Source organism: Malania oleifera, chromosome 8 (genome assembly GCF_029873635.1).
Source record: "Malania oleifera isolate guangnan ecotype guangnan chromosome 8, ASM2987363v1, whole genome shotgun sequence".
NCBI classification, from domain to species: domain Eukaryota; kingdom Viridiplantae; phylum Streptophyta; class Magnoliopsida; order Santalales; family Ximeniaceae; genus Malania; species Malania oleifera.
In genome coordinates this window covers 51,823,891-51,841,041 of record NC_080424.1, presented here as the reverse complement: position 1 = coordinate 51,841,041, position 17,151 = coordinate 51,823,891, and positions in this window count along the sequence as shown.

Genomic DNA, 17,151 nt, shown 5'->3' with positions numbered 1-17,151 from the left:
TGTAATTAACTGTAAATTTGTATGTCATGGTACTGTAAAACTGTATAATCATGGTATTTCTATAATTGTTATAAAATACATTTACTGTCTGTATATTCTGTAAAACACATATCTGAAAAATACTGTAAAGCATGTTTCTATACATTATATGTATTCTCAAGCCACACAGTAATTTTAAAACATATTAATCATACTTAATAAACTATATAAGTCTCTACTGTGAATAATACTCTGGTAGAACATTTATAATTTTATACTGAAATCATACTCAAATAACCTAGCATAGCATATTTCCCTTACCTATTTCCTGCTAAAAATCCCCTACTATAGCAGGTCCAACACCCGCAGGGTTCTCCACTCAACAGCCTGAAAACCATAAATCCCAGAACAAAACTTTACTATTTTTACATCTATTACATTTCTAACAACTGCTGGAAACTCAAATTCCAAATAAAAGACCTTACCTTGGATTTGGGATGAATTCCAACTTCGTCCCACCGACGATCCGCTCCGGTAGACTTGTAGAGAACTCTGCCAGAAGTGTTGTGGTGGCCTCAGATCGTCAATCTGGCGACTAATGGGGCCAAAATGGAAGAGAGAAGGGGGAAGGGCCATACGAGAGAGAGAGAGAGAGAGAGAGAGAGAGAGAGAGAGAGAGAGAGAGAGAGAGAGAGAGAGAGAGAGAGATAGAGGAGAAGGTTTGCGGCTGAATTTCTGCAATTAAAATCAATTTAGGGCTATTTAAACTGCGGGATTCGTCAACGAGCCACGTCACCTCGTCGACGAGTCCTTCAATAATTTTTTCGACGAACTTCCTCCTTCATCGATGAATTTCAGTTTGTCCCAAAAACCCTTCTCGGTATCTTCTCGTCGACGAGGCGTAGCTTCGTCGACAAGGTCCCCTATGCACTCGTCGACGAACTCCCTGTGTTTGTTGACGAGGCCCTGTGGAAAATCTTTTCGGGTATTCCATCCAAAATGCAATGTCGTCGACGAAGCTTGCTGCCTTCTTCTGTTTCTATTTCCATTTTCCTCTCTCTTTATCATTTAAATACCATTATTACTCGGGTTTTCATCCTCGAAATTTACTATCTGTATTTCCTTCTATCATCCCGTAAAGGCAAATGGTCTACTTATTTTATTACCTGCCCTCACTTATGGCAGAGGAATACTGTGGTTACATGGGTAGTTTTGGGAGATTACAACCATAAAAGAAAATTTTCCCCAAAACCAAAATACTACCTAACCTATGCTCTACATTACAATTACATTGGACTCAACAAAATAAAATTACCATCTTAGCATATACATCAATACTATAATTCATCGAACAAATTGGGATATTTCCGTCTGATTTCATCTTCAAGCTCTTATGAGGCTTCTTTTATAGCGTGGTTTCTCCATAGAACTTTTACTATTGGTATCTTCTTGCTGCGCAATTCTTGTTCTTTTCTATCTAAAATCTGTACTGGAGCTTCTTCATATGCTAAAGCCTCACTGACTTCCAGTTCTGCATGGATGATGATATGGGAAGTATCTGGGTCATATTTCCTTAGCATAGAAACATGAAATATGTCATGAACTCAAAATAAAGATGGCGGTAAGGCTAACCAATAGACTACTAACCAAATCTTCTCAAGTATCTCAAATGAGCCAATAAACCTAGGGCTCAACTTACCCTTCTTCCCAAATCTCTAGATCCCCTTTAGTGGAGTTATTCTCAAAAACACATGATCACCCACTTCAAATTTCAGTTTTCGGTGGCGAGTATCCGCGTAGCTTTTCTGCCGACTCTGCGCTGCACTGATCCTGTTTCAAATAAGTTGGACTTTATCACACGCTTGCTGAATTATCTTTGGACCCAAAACTCGCCTCTTGCCTACTTCATCCCAGAAAAGAGGAGATTGCCATCTTCTACGATAGAATGCCTCGTAGGGTGCCATGCCGATGCTAATCTGATAACTGTTATTATAAGCAAATTCAACTAGCGACAAAAACTGAATCCAGCTACCTCCAAAGTCTAGCACACAGGCACAAAGCATATCTTCTAATACCTGGATTGTTCTCTCAATCTGACCATCGATCTAAGGGTGGAAAGCGGTGCTAAATGCTAGCTGAGTCCCCAAGGCCTCTTGCAAACTCCTCCAAAATGGTGATGTGAAACGTGGATCACAGTTCGAGACTATATATACTGGCACTTCATAGGGTTGAACAATCTCCTGTATGTAAATTTCTGCTAACCTATTCATAGGGTAGCTAATATTAATGGGCAGAAAGTGTGCTATCTTCGTTAACCTATCAACAATTACCCAGGTGGCATTCTGACCATGCGGCGCCGGCGATAGCCCTATAACAAAATCCATGGATACGTGGTCCTACTTCCATTCAGGAATGAAAAGTGGCTACAATTGACCAGCCGGCCTCGGGTGCTCAGCCTTAACCTTCTGGCACGTCAAATACTGCTGCACAAATTCTGTCATTTCCCTCTTCATGCCACTCCACTAGAAATACTCCCACAGATCCCTATACATTTTTGTGCTGCTCGGATGGATAGTGTATAGAGATCTGTGTGCTTCCTCTAAAATCATCCTTCTGATGCTGTCATCTACAGGAACACACAATCTGGTGCGAAATCTCATAGCCCCATCATCAGAAATGCTGAATTCTTCTCCCTAACCATCCTGTATTCTGGCAATCACTTCTTCCAATTCTAGATCATCCCTCTAAGTAGCTTTAATCTTTTCATATAATGTGGGCTGTACAACCAGACTGGCAATAAGCACCTGAGGATCATCTTTCACTAATTCCACACCGAGCCTTTCCAAGTCCATCTAAATTGGATGCTAAATTGCTACTGCTAACTGCGTTTTATCCTCTGACTTACGGCTCAAAGCATTAGCCACCACATTTGCTTTACCTGAGTGGTAATTATTGGTACAGTCGTAATCCTTAATGAGTTCCAACCATCTCCTCTGCCGCATGTTCAACTCTTTTTATGTGAAGAAATACTTTAGACTCTTGTGGTCAGAGAATATTTCACACCTCTCACTATATAAATAATGTCTCAAGATCTTTAGTGCATGTACAACCGCAGCCAATTCTAGATCGTGAGTAGGGTAATTCTTTTCATATTCTTTCAGCTGTCTGGACGCATATGCTATCACCCTACCATGCTACATTAGTACACAACTGAGCCCTTTCAAAGATGCGTCACTGTAGATAAAATAACCATCACCTCTCGATGGAATCGCCAGTACTGGTGCAGTGACGAGCCACTGCTTTAATTCTTAGAAGCTCTAATCACACTCTTCATCCCACACAAATATGGCATTCTTCCTGGTCAAACGCGTGAGAGGTCCTGATAAAGCTAAAAACCCCTCAACGAAACGACAGTAATAACCTGTCAGTCCTAAGAAACTCCAAACTTCCTGCACATTCCTCGGCCTGACCTAACTTACCACTGCATCGATCTTGCTGGGATCCACTGAAATACCATCCCCTAAGATCACGTGGCCTAAAAATGCTACCTTCTCAAGCCAGAACTCACACTTGCTAAACTTGGTATAAAACTTCTCCTCTCTAAGTGTCTGCAGCACCTGCCTCAAATGCACCTCATGATCCTAAAAATTCCTTGAGTACACCAGTATATCATCAATGAAAACTACTATAAACTGATCTAGATACTGGTGGAAAACTCTGTTCATCAAGTCTATGAACACGACTGGGGCATTCGTCAGACCAAACGACATAACGAGGAACTTGTAGTGCCCATACCTGGTCCTAAAGGCTGTCTTCGCGACGTCCTCTGCTTTTACTCTCACTTGATGATACTCGGATTTGAGGTCGATCTTGGAATATACTTGTGTACCCTAGAGTTGATCAAACAAATCGTCTATACGGGGTAGAGGATAGTTATTCTTAATAGTAACCTTGTTAATTTCTCTATAATCGATACACATTCTCATAGACCTGTCTTTCTTCTTTACAAACAACACTGGAGCTTCCTATGGCGATACACTGGGTCATATAAATCTCTTGTCCAACAAGCCTTGCAACTGCTCCTTTAATTCTCCCAATTCAGCTGGAGTCATATGGTAAGGAACCTTAGAAATTGGAGTGGTCCCTGGAGGTAAATCTATAAGAAAATCCACCTCGCACATAGGAGGTAACCCAGGTAACTCCTCTGAAAAAACATTTGGAAATTCTCATACCACTAGGGTGTTGTCAATCTTCAATTTATTTTCGGGTACTTCTTTCACAAACGCTATAAACCCCTGACCTCCATCCAGGAGTAATCTGCTCGCCTATACGGCTGACACTAGCTGTGTTAGAGCACGTACCCGTGAACCAATGAATCTGAATTCCTACATACTAGGGGGTCTGAAAATTACCTCTTTTCGACGACAATCAATGCTGGCGTGATTGGCAGCCAACCAGTCCATACCTAGTATTATATCAAACCCATACATATCAAATAAAATCAAGTCAGCTGGTAACACTTTCCCCTGAATTTCTATCGGATAGCCCCTAAGTACCCTCTGACATTTGATCACTGACCCTGTTGGTGTAGCTACTGACAGCACAATATCTAATAACTGGGTCTCCCTCTAAGATAATTTAACATAAAATGCAAAGATGAAAGAATGAGTAGCACCTGAGTCAAAAAGAACAATGACTGGATATGATAGAACAGTAAATGTACCTATCACCACATCCGCAGCAGCCTCAGCATCCCTTGGCGTCAGAGCGTATACTCTCACTGGGGCCACATTCCTCTGTTGGCCACCACAAGGCGCCTGATATCCTCCCCGATAGGGCCTGGGACCTGGTCTAGCGGACCTGGGCATGCACGTGCCATGTGGTCGGGTCTCGAACATCGATAGCATACATCGCTCCCTACCCAGCACTCCCCCAGATGACGTCTCCCACACATCCGACATATCGGGAAGATCGACGAACCCTGATTTCCCCGAGGTCCAGCCATCTGCCTTTAATCTCCTCTATTGCGACCTCCTCTCCATAGACCCCTACTAGAGCCAGCCTGTAAACCCTGAGGTGCAGGTCTCTTCCTCTAACTTTGAGCTGCTACTCCCCTATTTATACCACTCTCAATGACTGCAACTCTATCTACAACCTCCGTAAATGTCTAAGATCTGAAGCCAATCACCTGCTCGAACAAATTTTGCCTCAGTCCCTTCTCAAACTTCCTTGCCTTTTTCTTTTTATCAGGTGCTAGATGCAGAGCAAAACATGACAACTCGATAAATCAAGCCGCGTACTGGGATACGATCATCTGCCCCTGTACCAGATGCAGAAACTCTGCTGCCTTCATGCTCTAAATGACTAAAGGAAAATATCGCTCAAAGAATAGCTCCTTAAATCGATCCCAAGTCACTGGCACTAGAACCGGCCTCTGCTCCTCTATCAGTCGCGCTGCTCTCCACCAGCGCTTCACCTCCCCTATCAACTTAAATGCTGTAAATACTACCTTCTGCTCATCCATACATGGAAGCACCGCCAATGTCTCTTTGATATCCTGGACCTAATTCTCAGCTACAATCGAGTCATCTCCTCCAGCAAAGGATGGGGGCTTCATCCACATAAACTGCTCGATCGAATAGCTACACTCCCCAGAGCTTCTAACCATCTTAGCCATCACCTGCTAAGTGAAGCTACACAGTACAACATCTGTATCTCCTCCACCTATGCTGGAAGGTCCTGGCCTATCCTCCCTAGTATTCGTGCCACTACTTCCTGGGTCCATCCTGAAAACAAGAAACATACTTAAGTACTTTATCTCCTATAAGGACCTATCCTGTACCAATTTAAAATTAATTACCTTCCCTGACCTTAACTCAATATCCAATTCTGTCACCTAGACACACGACCTGACAATAGTTTACTATGATTTTCCTAAAATCATCACCCTAGGAAAAACACATAAACCACCATAGAAATCTAGTATCCAGACAACCGAACAAACCTCAAATCCTTTTCCTATACTCTGGTATTGCTTATGCTGCACTCTAAAGTCTACAGAACCTAGCAACCTAGGCTCTGATACCAAATTATAACGACTTACTATTTAACTGAGTTTTTTTTTTATTTTTATACTATGACATTTAAAATGCTCTGATACCACATTGGATTAAACCCAATCATCAACCTAAGCAGCAAGAAGCAGAAATCAAATAAACATAACCATATGTAATTATATACAATACCAGAGTGCTAAATTATTTCCCAAAATATACATGCATGACTGTTCCCAAAAATACCCTTAACTGGCTAGGGCTATATAGAAATACTCCTAAACAAATACTCACTCTCTACTGTTAGGGAAGTACTGAAGCCCCTCTACCTGCGAGCCTGGTACGCTCGCCTACCTGGATTACCTGAAAAATATTAAATTAATTGGGATGAGCCAACGCTCAGTAAAACGAAATATGCTATTGCTAGTGTGTGGTAAATGAGTTACAATACTGTGAAAATCTATTACTATATAGTCATGTATCACTGAATCTGTAAAGTATGATACCAGTAATATAATCTTCGTCTTTTACCTGTTGCTTAACATTTCTGTGTGTTAGGTTTCTACTCAAAATACTACTAATTTATATATATATATATATATATATATATTCTATTTCTGTAAACCTGTATAAACATAGTAATAATTGTAAACTTCCCTGTGGATAATTGTGTGTCATGATTTAACCCCTCACGACAGGGTTCTGCGGCCCGTAGGCGGGATTTACCCTAGTTGGCCAACCAGGAATAAATCACTATACTCCATAGTCTGATCAGCCCTCCTCAACCCATATCTGATGAGGAGTCTGTCCACTCGTGGGCTCTATGCGATCGACCTTTATCCCACATAATATCTGAATAGGTGGTTGCACTTTATATACTGTATGTAGCTACAGTACCGTGCTTTATAACTGTATGGTCCAACAGGGTCTAATATTATATAATACATCTTTATATATAACTATCTATTTTACCATGATTCTGTAATAACTGTATACACCATGACGATATAGAAAACTGTATCTATATCAATTATGTTTCTGTAATTAACTGTAAATTTGTATGTCATGGTACTGTAAAACTGTATAATCATGGTATTTCTGTAATTGTTGTAAAATACATTCATTGTCTGTATATTCTGTAAAACACATTTCTGAAAAATACTGTAAAGCATGTTTCTATACTATATATGTATTCTCAAGCCACACAGTAATTTTAAAACATATTAATCATACTTGATAAACTATATAAGTCTCTACTGTGAATAATACTCTGGTAGAACATTTATAATTTCATACTGAAATCATACTCAAATAACCTAGCATAGCATATTTCCCTTACCTGTTTCCTGCTAAAAATCCCCTACTATAACAGGTCCAACACCCGCAGGGTTCTCCACTCAACACCCTGAAATAAATCCCAGAACAAAACTTTACTATTTTTACGTCTATTACATTTCTAACAACTGCTAGAAACTCAAATTCCAAATAAAAGACCTTATCCTGGATTTGGGATGAATTCCAACTTCGTCCCACCGACGATCCGCTCCGGCAGACTTGCAGAGAACTCTGCCAGAAGTGTCGTGGTGGCCTCAGATCGTCAATCTGGTGACTAATGGGGCTGAAATCGAAGAGAGAAGGGGGAAGGGCCGTACGAGAGAGAGAGAGAGAGAGAGAGATAAAGGAGAAGGTTTGCGGCTGAATTTTTGAAATTAAAATCATTTTAGGGCTATTTATACTGCAGGATTCATCAATGAGCCATGTCACCTCGTCGACGAGTCCTTCAATAATTTTGTCGACGAACTTCCTCCTTCGTCGATGAATTTCAGTTTGTCCCAAAAACCCTTCTCAATATCTTCTCGTCAATGAGGCGTAGCTTCGTCGATGAGGTCCCCTTATGCACTTGTCAACGAACTCCCTCTGTTCATTGACGAGGCCCTGTGGAAAATCTTTTCGGGTATTCCATCCAAAATGCAATGTCGTCGACGAAGCTTGCTTCCTCCTTCTGTTTCTATTTCCATTTCCCTCTCTCTTTATTATTTAAATAGCATTATTACTCGGGTTTTTGTCCTCAAAATTTACTATCTGTATTTCCTTCGTCCTCAACTGGCTAGGGTTATACAGAAATACTCCTAAACAAATACTCATTCTCTACTGACAGGGCAGTACTGAAACCCCTCTACCTGCGAGCCTGGTCTGCTCGCCTACCTAGATCACCTGAAAAATATTAAATTAATTGGGATGAGCTAACGCTCAGTAAGACGAAATATGTTATTGCTAATGTGTGGAAAATGAGTTACAATATTGTGAAAATTTATTACTATATAGTCATGTATTATTGAATCTGTAAAGTACGATAACAGTAATATAATCTTCATCTTTTACTTGTTGCTTAACATTTCTATGCTTTAGGTTTCTACTCAAAATACTGCTAATTTATATATATATATATATATATATATATATATATATATATATTATCTCTTTGTAAACCTGTATAAATATAATAATAACTGTAAACTTCCCTGTGGATAACTGTGTGTCATGATTTAACCCCTCATGATAGGGTTGTGCGGCCTGTAGGCGGGATTTACCCTAACTGGCCAACCAAGAATAAATCACTATACTCCATGGTCTGATCAGCCCTACTCAACCCATATCTGATGGGGAGTCTATCCACTCGTGGGCTCTATGCGATCGACCTTTATACCACGAATTATTTGAATAGGTGGTTGCACTCTATATACTGTATGTAGCTACGGTACCGTGCTTTATAACTGTATAGTCCAACAAGGTCTGATACTATATAATACATCTCTGTATACAACTATCTGTTTTACCATGATTCTATAATAACTGTATACACCATCACTATAGAAAACTATATCTATATCAATTGTGTTTCTGTAATTAACTGTAAATCTGTATGTCATGGTACTGTAAAACTGTATAATCATGGTATTTCTGTAATTTCTGTAAAATACATTCATTGTTTGTATATTCTGTAAAACACATCTCTGAAAAATACTGTAGAGCATGTTTCTATACTATATCTATATTCTCATGTCACACAGTAATTTTAAAACATATTAATCATACTTGATAAACTATATAAGTTTCTACTATGAATAATACTGTGGTAGAACATTTATAATTTTATACTGAAATCATACTCAAATAACCTAGCATAGCATATTTCTCTTACTTGTTTCCTGCTAAAAATCTCCTACTATAACGGGTCCAACACCCGCAAGGTTCTCTGCTCAGCACCCTGAAAATCATATATCCCAGAACAAAACTTTACTATTTTTACGTCTATTACATTTCTTACAACTGCTGGAAACTCAAATTTCAAATAAAAGACCTTACCTTGGATTTGGGATGAATTCCAACTTTGTCCCACCGATGATCCGCTCAGATAGACTTGCAGAGAACTCCGCCAAGAGTGTCGTGCTGGCCTCAGATTGTCGATCTGGTGATTGACGCACCTAAATTGAAAAGAGAAGGGGGAAGGGCCGTAGGAGAGAAAGAGAGAGAGAGAGAGAGAGAGAGAGGAAAGGGTTTTCGGTCAAATTTCTGCAATTAAAATTAGTTTAGGGCTATTTATACTACGGGATTCATCGACGAGCCACATCACCTCGTCGACGAATTTCAGTCCATCCCAAAATCCCTTCTCAGTATCTTCTCATCGACAAGGCGTAGCTTCGTCGACGAGGTCCCCTTATGCACTCGTCGATGAACTCCCTGTGTTCGTCGACGAGGCCCAATGGAAAATCTTTTGGGATATTCCATCCAAAATGCAATGTCGTCGACGAAGCCTGTTGCCTCCTTCTGTTTTTGTTTCCATTTCCATCTCTCTTTATTATTTAAATACCATTATTACTCAGGTCATTACAGCCCACCTCTCTAAGCTTTATCCCCACGCTTAGCCAACGATCCAAATAACCTTGAATTGTCAATATCTACAAGATACAAATTAAATAGATGTACAAGGATATTCTCCTAAAAGAACTGATTAGTACAATTTAAAACTATATACTTAAATGTAATTCACAATATGAAATTCAGATTGAAGCTATAGAAGTATTTCACCATATGATTCTTTCAATGGATGAAAGAATTAGTAGTTGTAGCATAATATCAGTGAGTAGAATCAGTAAGAACTTAGTAAGCTTCGTGCAATTTGAGAGCAAGAAAGGGCTTTGAGAATTTAAGAACAATTGTGAGAGATTTTGAATGTTGAATTGAATTCTTGGGGTTAAATCAATTAAACTTGGGTGTATTAATAGATGTAGAAAAGTATCTAGCTTGTTCCCCAAGTTTACTTGGAGTAGGGTCCAAGATTTAAATAAGTTTGAGCCTCAAGTAATTAAATATTTCAAAATATGTTCGCTATGTTTTTAAAATTTTGCCGTGTGATAGTTGACTGTGAGGTCTCTAGCAGTTGTTTGTCAGTGTATTACATGTATAAAATGCACAAGCAGTAAGATGGCAGTCGCTCGTCATCAGGGGAGTCAGGCGCCTGTCACTGAACAACTGGGTTTTTAAATATGATCAGAAGGGCGACAGACGACTGTCAAAGTATAGTCAGTCATCTCAAGTTGCACTAACAGTCGCCTGTCAAGTTCTAGACAGTTGACTATCATGTTTCTGTCTTTTTATTTAAAATCCTTTAACATGGCAGTTGACTGTTCATGTGCAGCCAGTCGCCTATCAAACAATTTTTTCTTGTTTTAAAATATTTTTGTTCTCTCTCTTCTTTGCTTATTCAATCTTGGAATTTCAATTTATATTTCTATAAAAAATATGTTTTAAGACTTAAAAACTAAGGTCTCTAAGTCTTGTTTGCCTAATGGGTTTCAAAATGAAAAGTCATACTTGAATCATACTTTGAAGTACTTACAAAGCTTGTTCTAAAAACTTATTTGACTCTTCTTTGCTTTGAGTTCTCTTTGTCACTGATCTTTGATCTTTTAATCTTTTTTGAGCTTTCATTATGGATCATTTATTTAATATAGGCCTTCCATGTTCCTTAATCCTTGTGAGCTTTCAAGATATGTCATTTTGAGGTCTAAGCTTCATTTGATACTTGATTTTTGACATGAGCTTTCAGAATTGTCATTTTATCATCTGAAATCCACTTTGCCTTTATAAACTAAAATATTACCACTTTGAAGCAAATTAGATAGCCTTACTTTGTTATCATCAAAATCAAGAGTCATAAGCCTAGCTAGGCCAACAATCCTCTATGGCTTCCTTAATATTTTTAGGCCCTTCTTGAGATAAGAACGCAAAATAACTAACTAAATTTCTTAAGGAAGATCGGGTGGCTACACCAAGTGAAGGCTCACCTATAATTTGATCTAAAGGGTGGTTCCTAATGAATTTCCAATCCCTAGGCAACTCTTGAACCTCACTTTCAACTTTATCATTTTCAATTGATTTATCATTTGCTTCTGAATTAATTTCCAAATTATTTTCAATAGATACCTTATCTAAACCTTTTCTAATGTTAATATCATATTTATCATCTCTTTTAGAAAACGAATTAGATTCATCAAACACAACATGAATAGATTCAATAACAATTATTGTTCTCTTATTAAATACTCTATATACTTTACTATTAAGTGAATAACTTAAGAAAATGCCTTCATTAGATTTAGAGTCAAATTTCCCTAGGTGCTCATTATCTCTAAGTACAAAGCACTTACAACCAAAGACATGAAGATAGGAAATGTTAGATCTACGGTTGTTCCACAATTCATATGGAGTCTTATTAAGTAAGGGTCTGATTAATACTCTGTTCATTACATAACAAGCAGTGTTCACTGTTTCGGGTCATAAATATTTGGGTAATTTGTGTTCATTAAGCATAGTCCTACCCATTTTTTGCAAGGATCTATTTTTCCTTTCTACAACACCATTTTGTTATGGGGTCCTAGGTGTAGAAAAATTATGTGAAATGCCCTCTAGGTCACAATAGTTCTATGCCATTATTTTTGAATTCAGTTCCCCTCACTTCTTATGTGTGTGATTTTGTAGCCTTTTTCATTCTGAATTCTTCAATATAGTTTAGTGAATTGTTCACATAATTCATCTTTATGAGAGAGAAACAGCACCCATGTGAACCTAGAAAAATCATCCACAAAAATGAAAGCATACAATTTTCTACCTAAACTTTGAACTTGATTAGGACCAAATAAATCTAAGTGTAGCATTTCAAGAGGTCTAGTATTAGATATAAATTTCTTTTTCTTAAAACTTGATTTAGTTTGCTTACCCATTTGACATGCCATAGATTTTATCTTTCACAAATTGTGTTTTTGGCAAGCCTTTAACTAAGTCCTCTTCACAAGTTTTGAAAAAAGATCCATACTAACATGCCCTAAACGTCTATGCCACAACCAACTAGTTTCGTTTATTGCAGAAAAACATGTAACTTGCTGAGAAGCTAAATTATCAAAACTGGTTGCATACGCATTTTCATGACGTTCAGCAGTAAAAGTACTTTGTTATCAGATTTACTCTCAACAATGCATTTATCATTTTCAAAAGATACTTTATACCCTTTATCACACAATTGACTAATGCTCAACAAATTTTGTTTCAAACCATTAACCAATAATACATTATCAATGACCAGGAAAGATTCCTTACCAACCTTACTTATGCCGATGATTCTGCCCTTTGCATTGTCCCCGAATGCCATGTACCCTCCATCCTTGGGAGTGATGGATGTGAACTTGGCCTTGTTGCCAGTCATATGCCGTGAGCAGCCGCTATCCAAGTACCACTTGTCCTTAGATAAGGACAATCTTAAGCACACCTGTAAGAAAATCTAAGTAACTAATGTTGATCCCCAAATTTTGTTGGGTCCATAGGGGTTAGTGCCTGGATCACCTTTGACTCTCCATGCCTTTTTAATTCTTACATGTTTATTTCTAAGTAGACAGTCAAACTGAATGTGACCAATTTTTTTATATTTAAAACATTTCATTCAACACCGAAGATCTTTAGGTGAAATTTGGGATTTTGATTCTCGAGTAAAATGTCCCAAGTAAAGATTAGGTCGTCTCACATTTTCAATACCATTAAATCCAAGACCTTCTTTACTAAGAGAGTTTCTTTAGGCCCCTGGAAGTTTTTCAAAATTGCGTTGGCCCTTAATAAACTTAAAATTTTTTTTTTGAGTTATCCTTCAATTTTCTCTCAAGCTCGGTAAATTTCAAATCCTTTTCTTTGAGGATCGAGGCATGAGAATTCTTTGCAATTTCCAATAGTTTTGACCAATTTTTACATTTCTTTTTCAAAACATCATTCTCCTTAGTCATTTTATTTAACAATTTAGATACATGAATATATTCATATTGCAATTCTTTAAAAGTAGGCATGCTATTAGAATCACAATCTTCATCAGAATAATATGAAGATAAGGAACAAGTAGACAATACCTCATCGTCTCATGCCATTAGACACAAGTTGGCAATCTCAGAGTCGCTGCAATCTGAATTTAAGTCGCTACTGTTTTGTCTATCCCACGAGGCACCTGCTTTTATGGCATTCTTATTTTTCTTAGACTCCTTTTTCAGCAACGGGCAATTAGGTTTGATATGGCCGACCTTGTTGCAATTGTAGCACGTAGGAGCGCTCGATTTTTATTTTCTTTTACAAGGTTCTCCCTTCTCAGATATTGAATTTCTAAACTTTTTGTATGGCCTATTATTCTTTTTGAAGAACCTTTTGAATTTCCTGGTTAGCATGGCTATATCATCTCCAGATTTAGGTTCGCTGCACTCACTAGATGTATTAGTAGACGTTTTCAATGCAGTCACTTTTCTCATCCTATTGTGCTTATTCAATCTCTCATTAATAGCTAACTCATAAGTGATAAATGAAGCTATCAGTTCATCTAATGACATAGCCTTAAGGTTTTTACCCTCTGATATGGTCAGAACCATTGCTTCCCAAATAGGAGGCAAACCCCTAAAGATTTTCCTAATCATTTCATACATAGGATAGGTCTTACCTAATGCATGTAGTGAATTGATGATGTGTGCAAATCTAGTGTGCATGCTCTGTATGGACTCACCAATGTTCATCCTAAATGCTTCATACTCACTGGTCAACATATCAATCCTACTATCCTTGACATCTCTATTACCCTTATAGGTTACCTCTAACTTATCCCATATTTCTTTAGCAGAAGAACATGCCATAACTCTATTAAATTAATTAACATCAAGACTACAATAGAGATTATTCATGGCAGTAACATTTATACAAAAAGCTTTTATATCATCATCAATATATTCCTCTTCAGTCTTTGGAACTCTAGTTTCACCTTCAGTTTTCATAGGAACATAGTTTCCCTTAAAGACAACTCTCCGCACCTTCCAATCAATATTCTGAAGGTAAATACACATCATTTCTTTCCAGAAGGTGTAATTGACACCGTTGAAAACAGGAGGACGTGTGGCAGAGGGTCTCTTAGGGAAAGAGGTTTCAGTGTTATGAGCCATCTAGATCTTTTGTAGAAAAACGTTTAATTCTAAACTACTAGACTCTAATACCAATTGTTAGTTTATTGTAATCCCAAGAGGGGGGGGGTGAATTGGTCAAAATTTCTTTCCTAGGTCAATTAACGAGCAACAGTATTACACAACCCTAGGGTCAATCTAGTGCAAATATAAAATAAATCAATATATATGTTGAAAGTAAATTACCCAAGTAAGCTAGTTTCGTATGTAAGGTAAATCAGGTAAAGAGAGATAACACTAGATATGTTATCGAGATTCGCAAACTGTCTGCGTCCCCGCTTTGGCTCACAAGCACAAGGATTACACTACGGCTCACTTCATGGGTGGAGTAGCACTGTAATACAACCAGGTCAAATTAACACAAGGTTGACCTCAACCTTTTACAACCAATCCTTATGGGTTGGATCAACACCCCCTCAGGCCATGCATAGAATACAACAGAATCACAATACAATTTGTGTACAAAATATTTGCTTCTCAATCAAGCAGATTTGCACCAGTTACAATCAATGCACACCAATAATGTAAAAACAATAAGCTCGATGCTATATGTGTGCAATCAACACTCAAAGTAATGTCTATATTCAATCAAACACAAGAGTGTATCAATAAGCTAATCTTTGAAACTAAGTATAGATGTAAATCTCAATTATAGTTTAGGATTTCAAACATTTCTACCAAGAGTATTCTAAATATCTCTAAAAATATTTTCTCAATATTCAAGCACAAAGAGATATTCAAAAATGAGCTTGTGAAAATATTTTCACACACTAAAAAATACAAGCTCAATGAGTCTTGCAATGAAGATGCAAAGACTCACTAGTTCCAAGATTTTTCCCACACACGGAATTATTAAATAAAATTGGGGGAAAAAATCTTTGCTCAACTTTCAATCTAAAAATCAAATAACAACAAATACAATGAGAGTTTCTAGCAAAATAGAACAATGTATAATCACTCAAAGAGCTCTCACAAAGATTGATTTAGCAAAGGTATAAATGTATGAGAGAGCATAGGCTTTGTATGAAAAATAGGCTTTGAAAAATTTTGAAGATTTTGTTACTAATCAAAATGTTAATCAATGCTAATCTGAGCAAATGAACTTGTATTTATAGACTTGGCCAATTTTGTAACTATTGGGGATACATAGGGAATTATTAAATTTATTTTAAAAGAGTTTAAGAAAATTAATCCAGTTTAACCCTATTTAATCGCGATAAAATTTTGGCCAACTTGAGAGTTTCGGTCAACCGAGCCATAGGTTCGGTCGCCCGAACAAACACATCATAAAAAGTAAATTTTGAATGTTCAAGTGCTTGAATAAGGATTTGATTTGCTGACGAAAACAATTTTCCAATCTGTCCGAGATTCAGTTGCCTGGTCTTAAGTTCGGTCGCCCAAGGGTATTTTGAATATAAATGTTCGGGCACCCGAGTTGTTGGAAAAAGTTAGGGTTTGAGTTCGATTGACCGTGGACACTCAGTTCATTCTGAGTTCGGTCACCCAAAGTTAGGTCAACACGCTGACTATTCAACGGTTTGGTCGTCGGAAACCATAACAACTTAACACCTTAAGTCCTGTTTCAATTTAATAGATTTCCCTGATAGCATATGTGATAATGATGACTATCTTAAGTGTAAGTGCAAGGACCTAGGGTCTTTCTAAGGTCTTTGAACTTATCAGTCCATACATGTATGATATGCATTAATTATTATAGACCTTTCCTACTTTAATATTACAGACCCGAACTAAATATATTATAAATTACAATAAATGAATCTTCTAGGTCTTCTTTTGCTTCAAGATAACATATGCCATCATACGATCTTGTTAATATGAACCTGCACACAAACTTGATAGACATTAAATATCGGAGTATTTGTTATAATCAAAACAGGGTATGACCTATAAGGTCAACAATATCTAGTCACGACATCTGGGCTAGCTGAAATATCACGACATTTGGGTTAGCTGAATTATCACGACATCTGGGTTGGCTGAATTATCACGACATCTAGGCTAGCTGAATTATCATGACATCTGGGCCAACTAAATTATCACGGCATCTAGGCCGGCTAAATTATCATGGCATCTGAGCTTACTGAATTATCACAATATACTGAAAATATCATAAGTTCTGTACTGTTTATAGATTTTCTAAAAAATCGTTATAAAAACATACTTGTTTTGTGTAATCATAAAATAATCTGACATGCTAATATCTACAATAAAGTATTTACACTCATGCTACACAAGTGAGTGTTATTCTATAATATGCTGACTATGTGGGAAGATTATATTTTCTTGAAAAATAACAACAAATCTGTTTCCAAGGTTTTCTTAGTTCAAACATAAAATTTCCCAAAAACTTACATTAATTCATATATACAATTTCTGAATCAAATACTATATTTTAAAAGGTAAACTTTCTGAAAATACTTGACATAAGCTATCCCCTTACCTGTTTCCTAGAACTATGCCTGCAGGGAATCCAATACTATGCTTGTGGCGCCCGCACAAAGCATGTATCCATAAACCCTAATTCAATCAACCCCAAAATTAAAGTCATTCAACATACTTAG